We start from the raw sequence: 24,297 nt of genomic DNA, 5'->3' as shown, positions 1-24,297 counted from the left end.
CAAAAATAGTCAATCCTGACTGGTTGCCAACCAAGGAAAGAAGAAGAAGAAGAAGGTGGTTGCTGACAATGTTGGTTAATGTTACAATTAGTTGCTCTCTGATAACGAAATTATACGCTGATTGTATTCTCTGTATTATCCTAAAAGGTTTATGTCAGTACTAAGAGACTACACATAGCATTTGTAAATAATTTCGTGCCCCTTGATGCTGGTTTACGTTCCCTTCTTCATGTTCTTTTGTAAAAGCTTGTAACTCAAACCCGTGCCTTAACGGAGGAACGTGTATGGAGGAACTATTTGGATATAGCTGCTCTTGTGTCCTCGGATACGGTAGGACACATTGCGAAGAAAATATCGGTAGGTTTGTTGTAGTGATGCATTTTGCGTCATTTCGTAGTTTTAGCTCTCGTCCTTATTAGTCATTATCTTTTCCTGCTGCTTCCTCTCTCTTTCTTCTTTTCATCCCCTCTGTTTTATTTATCGATGATTTATCATAACTTAATCAAAAATACAATAGATAAATGACCTACCATTTTAAAACTTAGATTCTTCTCTTTCATCTGGTATTACTTAGATAATTCCTCATTCACGCGTGAGTGAGCAAAAACTATTTGAAGAAATAATAATAATAATAATAGCAATTTTTTATAAAGCACTTTTCCCAGAATGGCCCAAAGCGCGTTACAGCATATTATTACCCCGGTCATTGAATTCATTTCAATCAAGCACGAAAAGTGCACAATTTCCACTCCCTGGGGAGCATTCCTTGCATTCTTCGCAGCCACATTGTGGCGCTGGCAATATCAAACATACAATTTGTTTCGCATCCCACCGGGTACCCATTTAGCACCTGGGTCGAGAGTGGCAAAGTGTGGATTAACGCCTTGCCCAAGGACGCTAGACCGCGGTGGGATTCGAACACACGACCCTCTGTTTACAAGGTGAGAGTCAGAACCACTACACCACGGCTCTTCCAAAAACCAAAAACTCATTTGGCGGGCCGTATCTGAGTTTTAAAAATAAAAAAACCACATGACTAGAAAGTTCAATATCTGCTTTTCAATTTGATACCTCAATTACAGAAAATGGTCAACAAATAACAAAGTTCTGGTTATTTGAAATAAGGCTTGAATTTCAATAATTTCATAAAATGAAGAGGTTTTAAAGGCTAGCGTTCAGCCTCACTCGACACTCCGTTTTGTTGACGATCAGCTATGCATTAAGTCTTTTGTTACCGTGCGATAGTTTTTGTGGGAAACCGGTGTAAACACGTTTATTTAATGAAATTATGGAAATACAAGCATTGTTTCGAGGGATCATAACTTTGTTACTTCTTGACCATTATCTGTCATTAAGGTATCAAAGAAAAGAACAGATATTGAACGTTTAAGTCATGTGATTTTCTTTTTGAAATTCAGATCCCCCCCGCCAAATGAGTTTTTGGTATCTTTTCTTCAAATTCTTTTTGCTCACTCATGCGTGAATGAGTAATTATTTAAGTAATAACATATGGAAGAGGAGATTCTAAGCTTTACATTGGTAGGTAATTTGTCTATTCTATTTATGATTAAGTTATGATAAATCATCGCTAAATCTCGGTTTCGTTTTTTGTGGGACGCACTGTATATATATATATATATATATTTCACATGGCACTAATATGCTTTTCACACTGCACTTTTTGTCCTAAATTGGTGGGGCTAAGGGGGGGGGGGGGGTCTTAGCCCCACGAATTTCCGGGGTTAAGCTTAGCCCACTTCGTTTTCACACTACGTTTTAGCAAAGTGGGCTAGCACGGTAAATAGTACGGTACTATCTGGTTCTGCAAAAAAGCAGGGTTAGCCGGCTTATTGTGGTGCTAGCACCACAATTGCGGTGCTAAGAGATGCAGTGTGAAAACGAAACAGGGCTAAGGAAAGTGGGGCTAAGCATTAGCCAATCACAGAAGTCGAATTGCACATTAATCACGCTCTGTATGGTAAAATCATCAATATTCCTGAGCTGAGGGATAATCCGGGGTTAGGGCATTAACCACGGTTGAGCAGATAGTATGGGGTTAAGAAAGAGAGTGTGAATTGAAAAAAAAGATAGTATGGGGTTAAGGATAGTCCGGGGTTAAGGATAGTATGGGGTTAAGGAAATGCAGTGCGAAAAGCATATTTTTGTCCTAAATTGGTGGGGCTAAGGGGGGGGGGGTCTTAGCCCCACCAATTGTCCGGGGTTAAGCTTAGCCCACTTCGTTTTCACACTACGTTTTAGCAAAGTGGGCTAGCACGGTAAATAGAACGGTACTATCTGGCCTTGCAAAAAAGCAGGGTTAGCCGGCTTATTGTGGTGCTAGCACCACAATTGCGGTGCTAAGAGATGCAGTGTGAAAACGAAACAGGGCTAAGGAAAGTGGGGCTAAGCATTAGCCAATCACAGAATTCGAATTGCACATTAATCATGCTCTGTATGGTAAAATCATCAATATTCATGAGCTGAGGGATAGTCCGGGGTTAGGGCATTTACCACGGTTGAGCAGATAATATGGGGTTAAGAAAGACAGTGTGAATCGAAAAAAAGATAGTATGGGGTTCAGGATAGTCCGGGGTTAAGGAAATGCAATGTGAAAAGCATATTCGTGTGACTTTGATCACCTCGATCATACGAGTCCAAGGCATATTCTCGAAATATATATATTTAAATATATATATATATATATATATATATATATATTATTTAATTTGATTTGTATGTCTCAATGTACATGTAGAGATTTTTAGCAGCGCTGTAAGATGATTTTAGAGAAAAGTAGAAATTCCCATTAAAAGTCAACTAAAATTGGGAAAAAAACATTTTTTTCAAAAGGGGTTAAGTCAATTTCAGTTTGGTTGCAAAAGAGGTTAAGTCCACAGATATTTTTTTGGGGAAAGAATATCGTTATATAAAGACAGGTAGATTTCTTTTATACCAAACTTTATGTTCTCATGAACATGACAATTTAGTTTCTCGTAAAAAAAATATTGCAATAAATCAGAATAAGTGAGAATATTGCAATAAGTGAGAATAAAATGATGTTTTTTCTCGGAATGGTCAAAAGTGGACATAACCTCTTTTGAAACTAAACTCTCCATATATAAAACACAATATATATGTTTACATAAAAACACAATACGAATATTTGCAATATTGGAGAATTAGAAACATTTTCTTGGGGTGGACGTAACCCTTTTGTAACCAAAATCTTATGAAGAATTCATTTGTCAATAAGGGGTTTGTTACACCCACAAATGTAATAATCGCCCACAAATGTAATAACGCCCACAAATGTAATAACACTTTACCCACAAATGTAATAACGCCCACAAATGTAATAACACTTTACCCACAAATGTAATAATTTCAACCACAAATGTAATAATGCACTTTACCCACAAATGTAATAATTTTTGATCGCCCACAAATGTAATAATGACTTTACCCACAAATGTAATAAATTTGAAGGGATTTTTGGCGAATCTGTTCTAAACTAAAATCCTATAGTAATGCGTTCATGTAGCACAAAAGTGCAAAGTCTTTTTTCCAGACCCGGTTAATAAAACAATATAGTACTATTCCAAAGTCTTTTTTCCAGACCCGGTTATTTCAAAAATTATAAAGCAAGTCCAAAGTCTTTTTCCAGACCCGGTTGTTTCAAAAATTATAATATAAGTCTAAAGTCTTTTTTCCAGACCCGGTTGTTTCAAAAATTATAATATACGTCCAAAGTCTTTTTTCCAGACCAGGTTGTTTAAAAAATTATAATATAAGTCTAAAGTCTTTTTTCCAGATCCGGTTAATAAAACATTATAGTACAATTACAAAGTCTTTTTTCCAGACCCTGTTGTTTCAAAAATTATAACATACGTCCAAAGTCTTTTTTCCAGACCGGTAGTTTCAAAATTTAGATAATGATATTCTAGTGGAATAAAATGAGAATCGAGCTTAGTCTCTTCTCCAGACCCAGTCAATTAAAACTGATGGAAAAGTAACAAAGACCCCAACTCTCTTGTAAATGTTAAATAACATGGAAATATAGTGTAGTCTTTCCTCCAAACCCAGTTACAAAAGTCATTAAAACACAACAACAAAACAAAGACCCTGCAATCTTATCAACGTTGAATAACATGGAAATATGGTGTAGTCTTTCCTCCAGACCCAATTTTTTCAAAATAATCAAAATCATTAAAAAGAATAACAGAATCTATGGCCCAACTATCCTTAAAACTAAGAACCTTCAATAAATAAAAATTTAGAAAGTTTTCTTTATTCCAGACCTTGTCATTTAAAAAATAAGATAAATTAAATCCTCATAACTAAGACTCAATCATACTCTTGTGCCTGTTCAACATGAATAAGATGATTGGGGGAGTATTTCATCAACATTTATGTCCGACAAGTTGTCAGATCTGACAACTGTTTTTGATGTTGATTGGCTAAGAAGCAGTGCTACCAGTGTCGGATAAAACGTCAGACAACTCCTTTCATGAAATGCTCCCCGGGCTCTAAGTTTTGATGTTGTTTTTTATTATAAATTTCTATGCCTGGAAGAAAAAATGAATGTTTAATTACATCATTTATTACAGGATGTTAGGCTGGAAGAGGGTTACATTTTTTTGTTCATTTTTTTTTTTAAACTGGTCTGGTCAAATTAAGTATGCGTTATCACAAGGGTTTTATAGTTTGGAAGATACTGGGGTCTAAGTTTTAAGATTAATGTTTCGCTTAATTTGTATTTTAAAGAGAACTGAGTGAGGGGTAAAGACAACACTCTAAGCCCAAGCATTTTAAGTGGGTTTAATTTTGAGGATTGGTCTTAGCTGATTTTTTGTCTCACCTGCATAGCAGAGTGAGACTATAGGCGCCGCTTTTCCGACGGCGACGGCGGCTGCGGCGTCAACACCAAATCTTAACCTGAGGTTAAGTTTTTGAAATGACAGCATAACTTAGAAAGTATATAAACCTAGTTCATGAAACTTGGCCATAAGGTTAATCAAGTATTACTAAACATCCTGCCTGAGTTTCATGTCACATGACCAAGGTCAAAGGTCATTTAAGGTCAATGAACTTAGACCATGTTGGGGGAATCAACATCAAAATCTTAACCTAAATCTTAATCTTAATCTTAACCTAGGGTCAATGAACTTTGGCCGAATTGGGGGTATCTGTTGAATTACCATCATAACTTTAAAAGTTTATAGATCTGATTCATGAAACTTGGACATAATAGTAATCAAGTATTACTGAACATCCTGTGCAAGTTTCAGGTCACATGATCAAGGTCAAAGGTCATTTAGGGTCAATGAACTTTGGCCAAATTGGGGTATTTGTTGAATTACAGCCATAAATTTGAAAGTGTGTTGGTCTAGTTCATAAAACTTGGACATAATAGTAATCAAGTATCACTGAACATCCTGTGCGAGTTTCAGGTCACATGATCAAGGTCAAAGGTCATGTAAGGTCAAAGAACTTTGGCCACGTTGGGGGTATTTGTTGAATTGCCATCATATCTCTATAAGTGTATTGGTCTAGTTCATAAAACGTGGAAATAAGAGTAACCAAGTATCACTGAACATCTTGTGCGAGTTATAGTAGTTTTCAAAATCAGCACTGCTGCTATATTGAATCGCGTGATGCAGGTGAGACGGCCAGAGGCATTCCACTTGTTTTCAATATTTGTTTATCTTTTAAATAACCGGGTCTAGACGAAAGACTAAGCACAATACTCGTGTTATTCCACAAGAATAAGAATATGACAAAGTCTTTTGTTTTTAAGATTGTTTAAATTATTTTTAAATTACTGGGTCTAGAATAAAGACAACGCTTTAAACATGTGCTTTTCTACATGCATGGTCTTAATTTGGAGGATTGTTTGTTCTAAGTTTCGTTTTTGGGTGTTGTGTTTTATTGATTTTTTATTCTTGAAATAATTGTGTCTGGAGGAAAGTCGATCTTCGACAATCGGTCTTCATGTTATTCCACAGTAATTAGATTATTGGGTATTCGTTTTAGAATATTTGTAAAAACTATTTTATTTTTTTCAAATAATAACCAAGTCTGGAGAAAGGATGTTTGCTTTACCCATGCATTATTACAATGTTTTGTAGGGGTCGTAGTATTATTAAAAAAAACTGGGTGTGGGGTAAAGACATATTTTTTTTACTGGGTGAAACTTTGAAAAATTGTTCTTAGATTTGAAGTTCTTAATTCATTTTTTAATAGCCGGGTCTGGAGGAAAGACTTTGGACTTATATTGTAATTGTTTAATTATCCGGGTCTGGAAAAAAGACTTTGGACTTTTGTGCTATATGAACGCATTGCTATAGGGTTTAGTTTTTAGTTTTAGGTAACCGGGTCTGGAGAAAAGACTACGCTTGATTCTCAATTTACTCTTAGCATATATATTCACAATATACGCCGTATAAGTTGAAACAACAACAAAGACATAAATTCCACCAGTTTTAATTAACTTGGTCTGGAGAAAAGACTAAGCTCTATTCTCATTTTTTTTCTGGAATACCATTAACGTATTAAACTTAGTTTGTACTTATATTAAAATTTTTGAAACAACCGGGTCTGTAAAAAAGACTTTGGACTTATATTAAATTTTTTTAAACAACCGGGTCTGGAAAAAAGACTTTGGACTTATATTGTAATTTTTTAATTATCCTGGTCTGGAAAAACACTTTGGACTTAAATTAAAATTGTTGAAACAACCGGGTCTGGAAAAAAGACTTTGGACTTATATTGGAATTGTTTAATTATCCGGGTCTGGAAAAAGACTTTGCACTTTTGTGCTATATGAACGCATTGCGATAAGGTTTAGTTTTTAGTTTTAAGCAACCTGGTCTGGAGAAAAGACTACGCTTGATTCTCAATATACTCTTAGCACATATATTCACAATATACGCCGTATAAGGGTTGAAACAACAACAAAGACATTAATTCCACTAGTTTTAATTAACTGGGTCTGGAGAAAAGACTAAGCTCGATTCTCATTTTTATTCCACTGGCATATCATTATCGTATCTTAGTATGGACTTATATGATAATTTTTTAAATAAACGGGTCTGGAAAAATACTTTGGACTTGCATTATAATTTTTGAAACAACCGGGTTTGGAAAAAAGACTTTGGACTTGCATTATAATTTTTGAAACAACCGGGTCTGGAAAAAAGACTTTGGGCGTATATTGTAATTTTTGAATCAACCGGGTTTGGAAAAAAGACTTTGGACTTATATTATAATTTTTGAAACAACCAGGTCTGAAAAAAAGACTTTGGACTTGCATTATAATTTTTGAAACAACCGGGTCTGGAAAAAAGACTTTGGGCGTATATTATAATTTTTGAATCAACCGGGTTTGGAAAAAAGAATTTGGACTTATATTATAATTTTTGAAACAACCGGGTCTGAAAAAAAGACTTTGGACTTGCATTATAATTTTTGAATGAACCGGGTCTGGAAGAAAGACTTTGGACGTATATTATAATTTTGAAACAACCGGGTCTGGAAAAAGACTTTGGACTTGTACTATAAAGTTTAATTAACTGGGTCTTGAAAAAAGACTTTGCACTTTTGTGCTATATGAACGCATTACCATAGGATTTTAGTTTAGAACGGATTCGCCAAAAATCCCTTCAAATTTATTACATTTGTGGGTAAAGTCATTATTACATTTGTGGGCGATCAAAAATTATTACATTTGTGGGTAAAGTGCATTATTACATTTGTGGGTGAAATTATTACATTTGCGGGTAGAGTGTTATTACATTTGTGGGCGTTATTACATTTGTGGGTAAAGTGTTCTTACATTTGTGGGCGTTATTACATTTGTGGGCGTTATTACATTTGTGGGTGCAACAGGGTTAGGTTCAGTTTTCATGAATTTTATTGTTTTCTGACTCTAAATCTCTAAATGCTTTATTCGCTCTGGTGATACCAAATAAAAATTTGAAATTCAAATAAAAATGTGAATGAAAGTGACCAAAAAAAATCACTTTTTAGTCAAAATGTATTGGATTTATTTCAGTTTGCTTGCAAAAGGAATTAGGTCCAAAATGATATATTTTTTTTAAATGTATAGAGAAAAATGAAGAGGGGTTGATTTCATCTCATACATTCGTAATTCCGAAGCTTCGTTATTCCGAAGGTTCGTAATTCCGAAGGTTCGTATTTCCAAAGGTTCGTAAATCCGAAGGTTCGTTAGTCCGAAAACGAAATGAGGTTCGTAATTCCGAAGGTTCGTTAGTCCGAAAACGAAGTGAGGTTCGTTATTACGAAGGTTCGTTAATCCGAAAACGAAATGAGGTTCGTAATTCCGAAGGTTCGTTAGTCCGAAAACTAGTGATTAACGAACCTTATTTCGTTTTCGGACTAGTGAACCTTCGGAACAACGAACCTTATTTCGTTTTTGGATTGACGAACCTTCGGAACATCGAACCTTATTTCTTTTTCGGATTATCGAACCTTCGGAATAACGCCACAAATGTTCGGATTAACGAACCGTTTTACGTTTTTGGATTGACGAACATCGAGGCATAGACAATTTACGTTTTTCGGAATTACGAAGTGTAAACGATTTCATTTATACTCAGTTTTATGTTCACATGATAGGGTAGTACATCATGGCAATTTAATTTCTCATAAGAATATTACAATTAGTGAGAATAAAAAACAGGTTTTTTCTCGGAATGGTCAAAAGTTGACCTAACCCCTTTTGCAAATAAACCCTTAATGTATAAACCACAATATATATAAAATACATACACAATATAAAAAATATTATCTCCACTCTACTTTCTAATAGAGAATTGTAAATTAAGTTTCTTCAAAAATACATTCTCCCTGTTTGAAAATCGATGAGGCGGAACTCTTGTTTTTTTTTTTTTTTTTTTTATAGTATGCCCTGACGGGTGGTTGTACGCGACCACAAAGTGTTTCAAAGTCCGCTATTCAGCAAACTCACTTACTTTCTACCAAGCTCGTGGAAGCTGCTCTTCTCTTCCCCTTGTCACCTTGGGTAATGGGAAGACGACCGGTCCTTCCATGATTTACATTGAGAGCTTCGAAGAGTTCGACAAAATAAGACATCTCTTGGAAGGGTATTTCCTCTGGAATCACTGCAAAAGAGAGAATGGACAGTGGAAATGCTACAGAAATCGAAATGGGGACTTAAGTTCCTACCGAAGTAAGCTTTCACAATAATAGTATCATTATGATAATAATAATAGAATCATAATGGTAATGATAATAATATTTTTACTGTGCATGACGAATAATACAGAGCATTACTAAGAAGATGCTATCTTCAACATATTAACTGTGGATGAATCCCTTATAATAGAGAGTCGCATTGTGTTCCATACTTAAAGGACAAGTCCACCCCAACAAAAAAAGTTGATTTGAATAAAAAGAGAAAAATCCAAGTAATTTCCGATTTAAACGTTCAATCAGTTATAGAATACTTTCGGCTTCTTAAAGGTCAAGTCCACCCCAGAAAAATGCTGACTTGAATAAGAGAAAAATCAAACAAGCATAACACTGAAAATTTCATCAGAATCGGATGAAAAATAAGAAAGTTATGAAATTTTAAAGTTTTGCTTAATTTAACAAAAAAACTATATGCACATCCTGGCTGGTATTCCAATGAGGAGACTATGACGTCATCCACTCACTATTTCTTTTGTATTTTATTATATGAAATATGAAATATTCTAATTTTCTCCTCATTGTCAAGTGATACAACGATTTATTCCTCCCTGAACATGTGGAATTAGCATTGTTTAATACTATATGGTTTAGTCAAGTTGGTCCTTATTGTCAAATCTAAAAAAAATGAAATATTGTTCAATTCAAACAATAAAAAACAAAAGAAATAATGAGTGATGGACATCATCGACTGACTCACCTAGTTGTGCATATTACTGTTTTGTGAAAAATAAGCGAAACTTTTAAATGTCATAACTTTCTTATTTTACATCCGATTTTGATTAAATTTTTAGCACTATGCTTGTTTGATTTTTTTCTTATTCAAGTCAGCATTTTCCTGGGGTAGACTTGACCTTTAAAAAGCCGAATGTATTCTATAACCGATTGAACTTTAAATCGGAAATTACTTTATCACATTTTGGTCTTGGGTTCAAAATCTACACTGTAATTTTATGACCTCATGTCGTGATCCTCTAGGGCCACAAAGTGGTGGCATTTTTAACGCCGGGGGGGGGGGGGGCACTTACATTGCCGATCGGATACCATGCGCGACCAAAAAAAAAACATGTAAAAAGGATGTCTTTTTCAAGGTAGGGCACGCTACGTACGTAATATAATAAGGGTGTCAAAAGCAATCAAATAATGAATGGAAAGCTCCGTGTTTAGGGTAAAATTTGCGAGGTTATAACAATTTAAGACTAAAATGTTTTATAAATAAAGGATGTAATTTTTGCCCCAACAGACAACGCTACGTGTTTAGAGTACGATTTGCGCGAGGTGTGAGAGGTTAGGCCGTATATGTAGGAAAAGGTAAAACCAAGGAGCGTCCAAGCTCCTTGGTAAAACCGACGTCCGTGACATAACACTTAAGATATTGCTGTACTTGTTTAGGTGTTCAGTTCAGGGATTACTTGCCAAGATTATCGTTTTGTTTTCAATACTTGTTAAGGGTAGGGTTTTACACGCCAGTACTTGTTAAAGGGTGCATTTTCAGAATATGGAAAATACTTGTTTAGGGTGCTTTTCGAGATCCCATAGTCGCACATGGTATCCACTCGTCAATGGAACAGCCCCTGTTACACCCACCACTGGCGTAAATCCGTGTTGATGGGTGGGGGGGGGGGGTGACTGAAATATTTTGGAATTTTTTTGCAATCATGTTTTTAGATATGCAAGGAATTGTCATTGATATGTCCACAGTAGCGTACCGTGGGTCGCAGCATTGGGGGACACCAGCAAAATTTTTAAATCACTGAGTGAGTGCGCTAGTGAGCGCGCGAAGCGCGCTCAGTTGCCAGTTAATCTGACCAAATAGAGACATTTTAAGGACAATGTCATTAAACGGATATGTATCTCACTGATCAAATAATGCGAGCGCGAAGCGCAAGCTGAATTTTGTTCATATTCACACCTAGAAAGGGACATTATAATCAAATTTGTGTAATTATGATAGGTACCTGTCTCGCTAAACAATGCGAACGCGAAGCGCGAGCTGAAAATTTAGATAGTTCAGACCTGAAGTGGGGCATTTAAGGTTTCTTTGTAGGAATTAACTAGGACCATACGTATTTCATTAACCAAATGATGCGAGCGCGAAGCGCGAGCTGAAAATTTTTGATATTCAGATCAGAAGAAGGGACATTTTAAGGACTGATTTGGGGAATTCATGAAGAGCAGACATATCTCACCAATCCACTAATGCGAACGTAATCACGGACAGGAAATGTTTCATATATACGAAGACCTTAACATGGGGCAATCACTTTTTGAGACATGAAAAAGAAGCATATATGTCACTACATAAAACATTGATAACTCAAGTGCTGGGAAACATATTTGGTTTGTATTGACTTGAAAACGGGATGTTTTAGTACAACATGATTATATATCTCGTTAAACAGACAGTGCGAGCACCAGGAACAATGAATACGTAGTCCCTGGGCAAATCATAAAGTTATGATAAAAATGTTTCTTATGTAATGTAACATAACATAATTATGATATAATATAATATTATAATGATGAATGATATTGTCTTCTTTCACTATGTTTCTCTTCCTTTCTCCCTCTTTTCTCCTTTTCCTTCCCCCTTTCCCCGTTTTTTTTTCTGGTCAGCCAATGGGAAGGGGATGTGCCCCCATGTCCCCCGTAGTTACGCCACTGTATGTCCATATGGCAAATACCCCTCCAATATTATTATCTTTTTTACCCCATGATTGTTTAATGGTTTTATTAGAGATTACATTCATATTTTTTTTTGACATTCCATCTTAATCCCTTCCAAAGACCCTAACATTGATGAATTGGAAGAAACGGGGGTTTCTCTTCAATGTTATAATAAGGACATAAGTATTTCGTTTGGAAATGGTGAAATGGCTTTTTATTTGCATTTTATGATTCAATAATATTGTTTTATTTGTTAAGCGGTATTTTAGGAAGAATTTTCACCAATAAAACATTTATCTCTTGTGATTTTTTTTTAATTTCTTTCGTAAAAAGTGGGGGGATGTTTGTACAGGCCAGCCCCCCCTCCTCGAAAAGTGGGGGGGGGGGGATTTACGCCAGTGACACCCACAAATGTAATAATGCCAACAAGCGTAATAACGCCCACAAATGTAATAACACTTTACCCACAAATGTAATAATTTCACCCACAAATGTAATAATGCACTTTACCCACTAATTTAATAATTTTTGATCGCCCACAAATGTAATGATGACTTTACCCACAAATGTAATAAATTTGGAGGGATTTTTGGCGAATCCGTTCTAAACTAAACTTTCATATAGCCCAAAAGTGCAAAGTCTTTTTTCCAGACCCGGTAAGTCCAAACTAAGATACCATAATGATATTCCAGTGGAATAAAAATGAGAATCGAGCTTAGTCTTTTCTCCAGACCCAGTTAATTAAAACTGGTGGAATAAATGTCTTTGTTTGTTTTTTTACTTATATGGCGCGTATTGAGAATATATGCGCTAAGAGTTATGTGTGTGTGTGTGTGTGTGTATTTGAGTTTTTGTCAGACGTGTATCAATCAGATATGATTATTTACGTCTAGGACCGACCTTTAACGTTACCATCCGAAAGACGTGACAAGGGCTCGAACCTCTGCATCAATTTGTAACTTCCCCGCATAGCTTGGATTACAGGCGCACGCCACAACGCCCAGTCTTTTCTCCAGACCCGGCTACTTAATACTAAAAACTAAAACCCTATAGTAATGCGTTCATATAGCGAAAAAAGTTCAAAGTCTTTTTTCCAGACCCGGTTATTTAAAAAAATTTAATGTAAGTCCTAAATCTTTTTTCCAGACCCGGGCCCTGTTGCAGAAGGAGTTGCAATCAAACGCAACTCAAAAAATCTTGCGCAATTTGATTTTCAGCCAATGAAGCAGCCGCATTCAGGACTTGCGCTTGATATTTTGACTTGCCTTTAAACGCAACTTTTTCTGCAACAGGCCCCTGGTTAGTCCAAACTAAGATACCATAATGATATTCCAGTGGAATAAAAATGAGAATCGAGCTTAGTCTTTTCTCCAGACCCAGTTAATTAAAACTGGTGGAATAAATGTCTTTGTTTTTGTTTTAACTTATATGGCGCGTATTGAGAATACATGCGCTAAGAGTAAATTGAGAATCAAGCGTGGTCTCTTCTCCAAACCCGGTTACTTAAAACTAAAATCCTATAGAAATGCTTCATATAGCATAAAAATGCAAAGTCTTGTTTTCCAGGCCCGGTTATTTCTAAAATTATAATATAAGTCCAAAGTCTTTTTTCCAGACCCGGTTATTTCAAAAATCATAATTTAAGTCCAAACTAAGATACCATAATGATATTCCAGTGGAATAAAAATGAGAATCGAGCTTAGTGTTTTCTCCAGACCCCGTTGAATAAAACTGGTGGAAAAAATGTCTTTGTTGTTGTTTTAACTTATACGTCGCATATTGTAAATACATGCGCTAAGAGTAAATTGAGAATCAGGCGTAGTCTTTTCTCCAGACCTGGCTACTTAAAGCTAAAAATAATAAATAAAGCAGCACCAAAAAAAAAGAATTCCTAAGGCCAATCAATCCTAAAAAAGAAGCAATCAAACAAACTAAGACCCTGAATTATTAAGAAAGGTTTCGAACATTGTCTTTATTCCAGACCCGGTCATTTTTACAAAAAAATATCAAGACCCTATCATTCATATTCATGTGGAATTATTATATTGTTGTTGTCGTCATTTATTTTGGTATGAGTATTGAGCGTATTCTTTCATCCAGACCTAAATTTTTCTTAACAAAAAAAAAACATATACACACAAATAAAGAAACAAACACTTAAAATTGAAAGACCCAACCATCATTCAAACTAAGACCCTATGATAAAACGTGGGTTTAGAGCGGTGTCTTTACGTTGGATTTATTTAATTCATCCAGTACAAGACAAAAGTTTGGGGCCACCCTCAGATTTAATAGAAAATAATGCAAGAGAGTACATTATGCATAGTAGTGTTTTGTATGTTTTTTTTTCGAATCTTGTGATGGCCCCTAACTTTTGGCCGGAACTATATATCTAATATTTAAATGAAAAACAATGGAAAATAACACAAAACCTAAAAACTACGACCAATCTTCCGAATTCAGACTCAATAAAGCGTTGTTGTTTACGTTTAACGGCGTTCATTAAAAAAATATATGCCTTCTCTGTTTATTTTATCATGTAGATGAAAGGATCGGATCAGAGCGTAGTCTCGGTTATTTTACACTTCGCCATCTCATCCCTGTACAATAACATGGGTTGTTGTTGTTTGAGCTTATACGGCGCCTATCATTCAGCAGCGAATATTTGCGCCAGCACAAATTTGCGGTCGATTTTATATGTTCTTTTCCTGTATTAATATCATTCAATTAACATTGGTAGTATAAAGAATGTAGCATTTGTAGCCCGAAACAATCTTAAAACTTAGACACCAGCATCTTCCAAACTATAAAAACCCTGTGATAACCCATATTTAGTTTGACCAGACCAGTTTATAAAAAAAAACAGAACAAAACAAACATTTAAAATTAAAACCCTCTTTCAGCCTAAGATTCTGTAAAAAAGAATGCATTTAAACACTCACTTTTTCTTCCAGGTAAAGAAATTTATAGTAAAAAAAATAAAAACTAGGAGCCCAGGGAGCATTTCATGAAAGGAGTTGTATGACGTTTTATCCGACAAGTCCCATTTTATCCGACACTTACCATGGTAGCACTGCTTCTTAGCCAATCAACATCAAGGAGAGTTGTCAGATCTGGCAACTAGTCAGACATAAATGCTGATGAAATGCTTCCCCAATCATCTTATCATGTTGAACAAGCACAGGAATATGATTGAGTCTTAGTTATGAAAATTTCATTTATCTTATTTTTGAATATGACAAGGTCTGGAATAAAGAGAACTATCTAAACCTTCATTTATTAAAGGTTCTTAGTTTGAAGGATAGTTGGGTCTTAGATTCCGTTGTTCTTTTTTCTGATTTTTGTTCTTTTGAAATAATTGGGTCTGGAGGAAAGAGTATGCCATTTCTCCATGTTGAAAAGACGAGAAAAGAAAAAGAAAGGGAAAAGAGAAAAAAAAGGGAAAAGAAAAAAAAAGATACAGAAAAGAAATAGACAAAAGAGAGAAGAAAAAGTAACAAAAGAAAAAAACAAAAAAAAAACAAGCAAAAGAAAATAAAGAAAACAGAAAAAAGGGAAACAAAAAGAAAAGAAAAGAGGAGGAAAAAAAGGAAAAGACAAAGAAAAACCAAAAGGATAAAGAAATGAAGAAAAAAAAATGTAAAGGAAAAAAAAGAAAGTAAAATAGAAAAATGATGAAGAGAAAGAAGTTTCCTTCTTCACAAAGAAGGCTCCAAATCAAAGCAGTGGCAAAAACAGTTTTTTTCCGACTGATTGCCAACTCAACACAAGACAGAATAAGCGGAAGAATTTTTTCAGCATTAAAAGATAGGGGGTCTTTGTTACTTTATTTTTACTTTTTTTTTTTATGATTTGTAATTTTAAAATAAGTGGGTCTGGAGAGAAGACTACACTATGTTTCCATGTTATTTAACATCAATAAGATTGTGGGTCTTTGTCTTTTTTCATATTTTATTTTGTATTCTATGATTTTTGTATTAAAAATCTGGGTCTGGAGGAAAGACTGCGTATATTTCCATGTTATTCAACATCAATAGGATTGTGGAATCTTTGTTTCATTATTATCTATCTCTTTTATGATTTGTTGTTTTTAAAAACTGGGTCTTGAGGAATAACTACAATATATTTACAAGTTATTCAACATCAATGATATTGTGGGGTCTTTGTTAATATTGTTTGTTTGTTTTTATTTTCATTGTTTCTTATGATTTGCTATTTTGAAATAACTGGCTCTGGAGCAAAGACTGCACAATATTTCCTTGTTTCCATATTAACACGTCTGACAAAAGTCAAATACACACACACACACGTTATTCAATGTTGACAAGATTGCAGGGTCTTTGTTTTGTTGTTGTTGTTATATTTTTAATGACTTTTATAACTGGGTCTGGAGTTAAGACTACACTATATTTCCATGGTATTCAACACAAAGAGGATCGTGGGCCTTTTTTAGTTTTTTATTATTATTAGTTTATTATTAATATTCATCATTTGTTATTTGAAAGATCTTGGTCTGGATGAAAGACTACGTTATATTTCTATGTTATTTAACATTAATAAGATATTGGGGGTCTTTGATAATTTTTGGCTCTTTAAGAAATGATTTGCAATTTTGAAATAAGTGGGTCTGGAGGGAAGACTACACCATAGTTCCATGTTATTAAACATCAATAAGATTGTGGGTCTTTGTTTTTTTAATATTTTGTTTTTTATTTTATGATTTTTTTATTCGAAAGATCTGGGTCTGGATAAAAGACCACGCTATATTTCCATGTTATTTAACATTCATAAGATAGCGGGGGTCTTTGTTACTTTTTGACTCTTTAAGAAATGATTTCTAATTTTGAAATAAGTTGGTCTGGAGTGAAGACTAAGTCTTATTTCCATGTTATTCAACACCAATAAGATTGTTGGGCCTTCGTTTTATCATTATTATATATCTTTTTTAATGATTTGTTATTTTAAAATAACTGGGTCTTGAAGAAAGACTACGCTATATTTTTTAGTTATTCAACATCAATGAGATTTGGGGTCTTTGTTAATATTGTTTTTATTGTTCTCTATGATTTGCTATTTTGAAATAACCGGGGCTGGAACAAAGACTACACCATATTTCGATGCTAAGATTGGAGCTGTGATTTTCCTCATCTCTTTCTTTGTCATCTCCATCCTAGGTTTTACTTGCATACTAGTAGGCTTATATAACATATTTTCAGTAAAAGCCCTGGTATTTAATTGTGAGACACACCTACTCGACTTTAAATCCTAGTAGATATCCTAAAAAAAGGACAAAGAAAAGAAAAAAAAAACAAGAACAAAAAAATATTTGAATTTAACTTTATTCATTTACTTTTTTTTCCAAGAAAACAAACGTTAATATTATAATATTTATGATGGCGAAAATAGTCAAATTGACTGGTTGCCAAATAAAAAGGAGAATCCCCCACCCCCCCCCCCCCTGCTATTCAATGTTGAAAAGATCTGTTTTGGTTGTTGTTTTGTTTTTTAATTGATTTTTACAACTGGGTTTGGAGGAAAATCGACGCTATATTTCCATTTAATTCAACATTAATAAGACTGTCGGATCTTTTTATTATTATTTTTTATTTACTATTCAAAATATTTGGGGGTGGAGAAAAGACTACGCTATAATTCTATGTTATTCAACATTAAGAAAAATTAATTTTGGGATCTTTGTTTGGAAGATTGTTTAAATATTTTATATAACCGGGTTTGGAGAAAAACTTGAGACCGACTTTGCGCTATATGAACTCATTACTATAGGGTTTTAGTTTAGAACAGATTCGCCAAAAATCCCTTAAAATGTATGACATTTGTGGGTAAAGTCATTATTACATTTGTGGGCGATCAAAAGTTATTACATTTGTGGGAAAAGTGCATTATTACATTTGTGGGTAAAGTGTTATTTCATTTGTTGGCGTAATTACATTCGTGGCACTAGCGTACCTACGGGGGGGGGGGGGGCAGAGGGGGCAGCCTGTCCCCCTGACGAGCGACAACCCATGCAAAGGACGTATCCCTGCCCCCGCTGACGAGCTTTTTTTTTTTGCTTGTCAATTTTTTTTTCTGGTACGAAATCCTTCATTTGTGATTGAAGACCTTTTTTTTTTTTTTTTTGTTGGCTTGTCAAATTTTTTGGCGGACGGTTTTGCCCCCCCCCCCCTGTGAAAAATCCCAGGTACGCCACTGATTCGTGGGTAAAGTGTTATTACATTTGTGGGCGTTATGTGGATTACTTGTTTTAAGTTTGTCTTCTGTGTCCGTCTCGATTTTTGTAAAGAGTTGTATATATAGTTTGTTTATAATTAGTATTGAAACTAAGTTTAGGGGCTTGCCTTCTCTACAAGCTTTTGCTTTTCTTGGCAAGTCCCTCCGTTCATTTCTTGTTTCTTTTCATTGATAATATTACTGCAACAAATTGTAGTTTTGTTTAATTTATATTCAACATTTGTTACGAAATGTCATTGATTTGTCTGTATTATCGATTACATTGAATATGTATTGTTACTTTGATTATATTTTGAAAAAAATTGTTGAACGGAAATAAAAATCTAAATCTAAATCTAATCTATTAAATTTGTGGGTAAATTGTTATTAAATTTGTGGGCGATTATTACATTTGTGGGTGTAACAGCCCCCCCCCCCGGGTTAACGCCATAATATTTACGATGATCGTTGCTTTTGATACTAGATGTATGTGGTCTCTTGCAGACTGGGGCACGAACCAACCGGAAAATCATCATCTCAAAGATTGCGCTCTGATTTACGTGCCTGATGGGAAGATGTATAACTCCCACTGTAATGAGCCAGCAGCCGTTGTGTGTCAAGTCATCATATAGGGGTCAGAGGGGCTAGAGCCCTAAGCCCGCCAGGCACTAAATTTTTATTTTTTTTTTGTAAAGCGACGCAGAACAAATTCAAAAAACCCATTGAATGCATTAAATATACCCGTCAAAATAATGAACAGCTGGGAGGCCTTTGTCGAAAATTGATTTACCGGAGCGGCAGTTCCGTCCTAACTTTCAAAGCTGCTAAAAATGGAAAATGTGTCATTTGGGCAGAGTTAGGACGAAACTACCTTCTTTATATATCCCAATATTTTATATTATTTAATTTGATGAATCAGAAGACAAGAATTATTGTGATGTAATGTTAATAATGATACATCATTATCATTAATTTTCTACTGTGCCGTATTCATGGGGTAAATGTCGGTAGTGGGGGATACATTCCCTTTCAAAGGTGGGGGGGGGGGTGGCATGTACAATCAACCCCCTCCCTACCCCAACTACATGTAAACGATCTTTTTTTAAGACAGAAAGGATAATTTTTTTAATCGTCGAATGATAAATATTACTTTTAATGAGTAGAATTATCTTTACCTACAATGTGCTTAAATGACCTTTTTTCAGATTGTGTAAGTACAGGGTTGGGCGAAGGTTTTTTTTTTTTTTTGGGGGGGGTCAATTCTCTGGTGGTTATGCCGTTTACTATCCATCATTTTACTAACCTCTCAAAAAAACTGTGATAACGTATCTTCATGGCTGAGCGGGCACATTTTGTGACGTATCATCATAGGGGGTTTATGGTAAAAACGTCTCTATCTTAAAAATACATGTTAAGTTGAAATCTTTTAAATAACATGTAATAAATCTTTTTTTTATACTTTGTATGTTGAAGATTCTACAGCTTAATTTAATCGTTTGCTATCACAATTTTACTATTTTACTATGTAAATATGTAACGTTTTTATTGTTTTTAAATCTCAATGCATTTTACCTGCTACCATCTCTAAGTGAGTCATGTAAGATATGGCGTGTACATGTTAAAATGTGATGAACGTGATCTGTTTATTTTTCTTCTTTGTTTCCGTCATGTTTTTCCTCCCTTTCTCTCCTCGCTTGTTCATTCTCTCCATTTATATCCCTACACCTTCACGACTTCCATTAACATTCGTCTAGTTTCCCTCTTTATTTTCACTCACCTACCCCTGCATTTTTCTTTTTCTCCACTGAAACTTTTTTTCTAAGATCACAAAGTTCATATAATTTAAGGTTTTTGTATAATTTGATACAATTTTACGATACTTTGTATGTCTGTAAAATTGATCCCAATTCGGCCTTTGGCTGCGATGATCTTTTAATAAACCATTTTATATATATATCTATATATATTTTCACTCACCTACCCCTGCATTTTTCTTTTTCTCCACTGAAACTTTTTTTCTAAGATCACAAAGTTCATATAATTTAAGGTTTTTGTATAATTTGATACAATTTTACGATACTTTGTATGTCTGTAAAATTGATCCCAATTCGGCCTTTGGCTGCGATGATCTTTTAATAAACCATTTTATATATATATCTATATATCTAAAGCCCATTTCACAATTGACATATGTCCAGTTTACGACCGCTTGCAACAATTTTTTCTTGTTGTCGCACGATCAATCTCTTGGTGTCTTGCGAGCATTCGCAGTCGTTTATAACGATCGCACGAACTCGAGGTGTTCGTGACTGGTCGCATCTGAACTTTGAACATGTTCAAATCCAAACAAGATCAAATACGATCGATTCACTCGCATCAGGTCGTGCCATCGGTCGGGCGATCATCGTGTGAGTGTTGTTCAACGTTGTACGACCTGATGCGAGAGGTGGCACAGCTACACTGCAAAAATGCCAGTGTTAATTTAACACCAGCATGGTATGTATATCGGTCCACACCAGAGAGGTGTTGAAACAACACCAGTTTGGCCTTTAAAAAAGCTGACACCAATATGGCATTCAAATAACACAAATTAGTGTTAAGCCAATATCGGTTTGATTTTTAACTGGTGTTGTTTCAACACCTCTCTGGTGTGGACCGATATATATATCAGGCTGGTGTTAAATTAACACAAGCGTTTTTGCAGTGTAAATAGTCACATTAAGTCGACTGGAAGTCGTACAAACTTGCACATGTGCTAGCGACTTACAGAGACCAGTCTTGCGACTTGGTGCGATGATATATAGGCCATAAGACGGTTGCAAGACCGATCGCAACACGGCTTAGAACATTGCACTATCGTTGCATTTGCATGTATGCGACCGTTCCTCGGTGTTACAAAATAGGAGTTAATAATAAATGAAAGAAATGGCAGAAAATATAACAAACAAATGTAACATAAACTGCACAAAATTAAAACGGCAAGATAAGTTTATGTTTTTGTCTTTTGAAACATAAATCAAACTTTTCCGAAATAAAACCTAGAGAAAATAGGGTAAAGGGCATTCCTACCTCAACAAACAGGCCCGCATACTGAATTCGGGTTTAAGTTAAACTCTTCTAAGGTTGTCGTTTAATTAAGGATAACTAATTGTTACATAATTCTGTAATGGTGCAGATTTAATTTATTAGCTCATTCAAACAACATAATATGTACATACGCGCATACATACACGCACCTAGCTCATTGCAGATTGACTGACAGCCCATTGGAATCCCCAAGCTATGGCAGCTATTACATTGCTCTGAGTTCGAATTAGTCTATACCTCGCATACATTACACGAACACTCGCACTGGTTTCATTCAAACGTACGAGCAATCTCATTGTCTCACGTGGACTCCACGACTATGCAATCAGTCGTGCAACTAATGAGACTGATATCAAACCAATCGCAGTCTTTCGTGCAACACTCGAATGTGTATCGCACGAGCACGAGATGAATAGGATTGATAGTTGTTGCATCGTGTCGCGCGACCAAAAGTTCGCAAATGATCGTACGTCAATTGTGAAAGAGGCTTAATGTAGCGGATTTTGAAATACACACATGCGCTTCATTTCAAATATTGGCAAGCAGCAATTCACTTATTTTCGACAAAGACATTTTGGTTGCTCTTTTCCCGAAGAGCATTTTGACGATTCATTTGTTTTATTCTTGAAATCGTTCTGAGTAGCGGAGCAAAAACTGACTATGACACGATCCAAATACGAAGCGCTTGTTTCTCTATGAAATGTTATTATAATTATTTCATTTCAAGTTTGGCATAATGCGAGGAAAATTTAAAAAAGAGAGTTCTCGTTTCTACAAGCCTTGTCGGGAAAAGTTCAGATCGGCTTCAAGCATGTCAAGTCGCAGCCGGTGATAAAGTCCTTATGATTAGGAATTGAAGTTGTTGTTTCTTTTTTTATTATTACTGTAGGGAAGCTAGAAATAGACTAGAATTTCGATTTTAGTACTTTTAAAACTATTGGGATCTTCGATTGATAAGATTTGATAGGTTCGAATATTTAATTGGAAAGCTGAAATGATTTGTTTAAAAATTGGATAGCAACGAATCGTTGTCAAGTTGTAGACGCGCTTTTTTTAAGCCCCTTTCACAATTGACGTCCGACCAGTTTACGACAGCCTGCAACAGTTTTTTATTTGTTGTTGCACGATCGATCTCTTGCGAGCACTCGCAGTCGTTGTAGACGGTCGCACAAACTCGAGGGGGTCGTGACTGGTCACATCTGAACTTTGAACATGTTCAAAATCCGAACGCGATCAAATACGATTGATTATCTCGTATCAGGCCGTACCCGGGGTCGTACCATCGGTCGGGCGATCATCGTGCGAGTGTTGTTCAACGTTGTACGACTTGGTGCGAGAGGTGGCACAACTAAGTAGTCGCATTTACTTGACTGGAGGTCGTGCAACACTTGCACATGTGCAAGCGACCTACATGTACAGAGACCTGTCTTGCGACTGGTTGCGATAATAATATGGGCCATAAGAATGTTGCAAGACCGCAACGGCTTACAACATTGCACTACCGTTTCATTCGCATGTATGTGACCGTTTTACTCGCAATCCCTCGTGCAACGCTCGCATGTGATCGCACGAGCACAATAAGAGCATATGCGACTTACTCGTGCAACGGGGTTTACTGGTTGTTTTTGTTGTACGACAGCTGTTGCAACTGTGAAAGCCTCTGTGCGATCTTATGAGATGACTAACGATTGATGCCTCTTGCAGCCTGTCGCACGGCCAAAAGGTCGCAAATGGTCGTACGTCAATTGTGAAAGGGGCTTTAGGGGGGGCAGTTTTACGGATCTATCCGAACAGTCATTGACTTACACCAGCAGTATTTTCTCTTCCCCTCCTTATCCATCTATCGTCCATTATACTTTGTGGAAGACCAATGTGATTTAGCATTTTAGCTTGTTTAATACTCATCAGTAGTTAGCTGAATTAAAGTAAGTACTTGAGCTTTTTGTTATTTGCTGAATTACAAAATCCTTTTTGTCCTTGGAATGAATAGGCGCTTTGCATAATATCTTCACAAATTTTCATTCAATACACGCCTAAGTAGCAAAAATAAGACAGTTCAAAAGTAATTTGTTTTCTGTGTAAATATTTCTTTGAGTAGTCTGCTTCAGTTGCAAAATAATGAAAGTATGCACTGGTCATTGTTTATTCTATGTGTATCAATAGTTAGCCCGTCTTAGTTTAGTACCGAATTGTGTTCTTCTTTATTAATACATCGGAATATCAGTTTGCCTTTCAAATAAATATGCGTTATGAATAATATCTTTACATATTTGTAAAATCGTGTGCCTGAGTAGTAACAATGGAATAGTTGACAAGGTTGTTTTTCTTGAATCCGTGTAAATATTACATGTCATATAACTATTTAATTGCAACAATATACAAATCAAATAGTGTGCTTGTATTGCAAAATAATAAAAGTGTGAAGTGCATATTATTTATTCCTTGTACATCAGTAATAATCTTTATCCTGTGTATAGATTATTTGTCAAACAGCCTCACAATTGCAAAACTACTAGTAATTAAATCAAGTAGTGTGTTTTAATGTCAATATATTAAGAGTGTGCAGTGTTCATTATTATATGTTCATAAATTTATTTACATGCCATTTCGTGAGTAGTTTGCCAATTTAAAGTTGGTAAGGGATATCAGTTTGTATTCAAATCATACACTTGATCGGGAAAAATAAGCCAATTGAAAAGGAAAAATGTTTATTTCGTCTGTGTAAATATTACATGTCATACACCTATACTATTGCATTAAAATAAAATCGAATAAGTGTGCTTTCATTGCAAAATAATAAAAAAAAGTGCAAAGTGTATTATTTATTCCATTTACATCAGTAATTCGGGGGGAAAGGTGTGTTTTTAGTTTGCGTAAATATTGCGTGTGATACAACTATACAATTGCATGAGTAATTAAATCGAGTAAATGTGCTTTCATTGCTAAATATTAAAAGTGTGCAACGTGTTATTCCGTGTACACCAGTAATCCGGTGAATTTGTTTCTGTGTAAACCTGGCATGTCATTGAACTATCAAACTGCAAAGATAATAAAATCTAGTAGTGTGCTGAAATTGCAAAATAA

General features: G+C 35.2%; 1 long non-coding RNA gene across 1 annotated transcript; it reads left to right on the top strand.

The window, feature by feature from the left end:
* The first annotated feature begins 250 nt into the window (after window positions 1-250).
* Window positions 251-24,297, top strand: LOC135154490 (uncharacterized). The gene is made up of 3 exons (XR_010293846.1): window positions 251-357; window positions 8,924-9,211; window positions 18,631-24,297. It is a non-coding gene; the product is annotated as an uncharacterized LOC135154490 (long non-coding RNA).

The sequence above is a fragment of the Lytechinus pictus genome, chromosome 6 (genome assembly GCF_037042905.1).
Source record: "Lytechinus pictus isolate F3 Inbred chromosome 6, Lp3.0, whole genome shotgun sequence".
Classification (NCBI taxonomy): Eukaryota; Metazoa; Echinodermata; class Echinoidea; order Temnopleuroida; family Toxopneustidae; genus Lytechinus; species Lytechinus pictus.
Note: the sequence above shows the minus strand (reverse complement) of the source record. Positions and strands in the feature narration are given on the sequence as shown.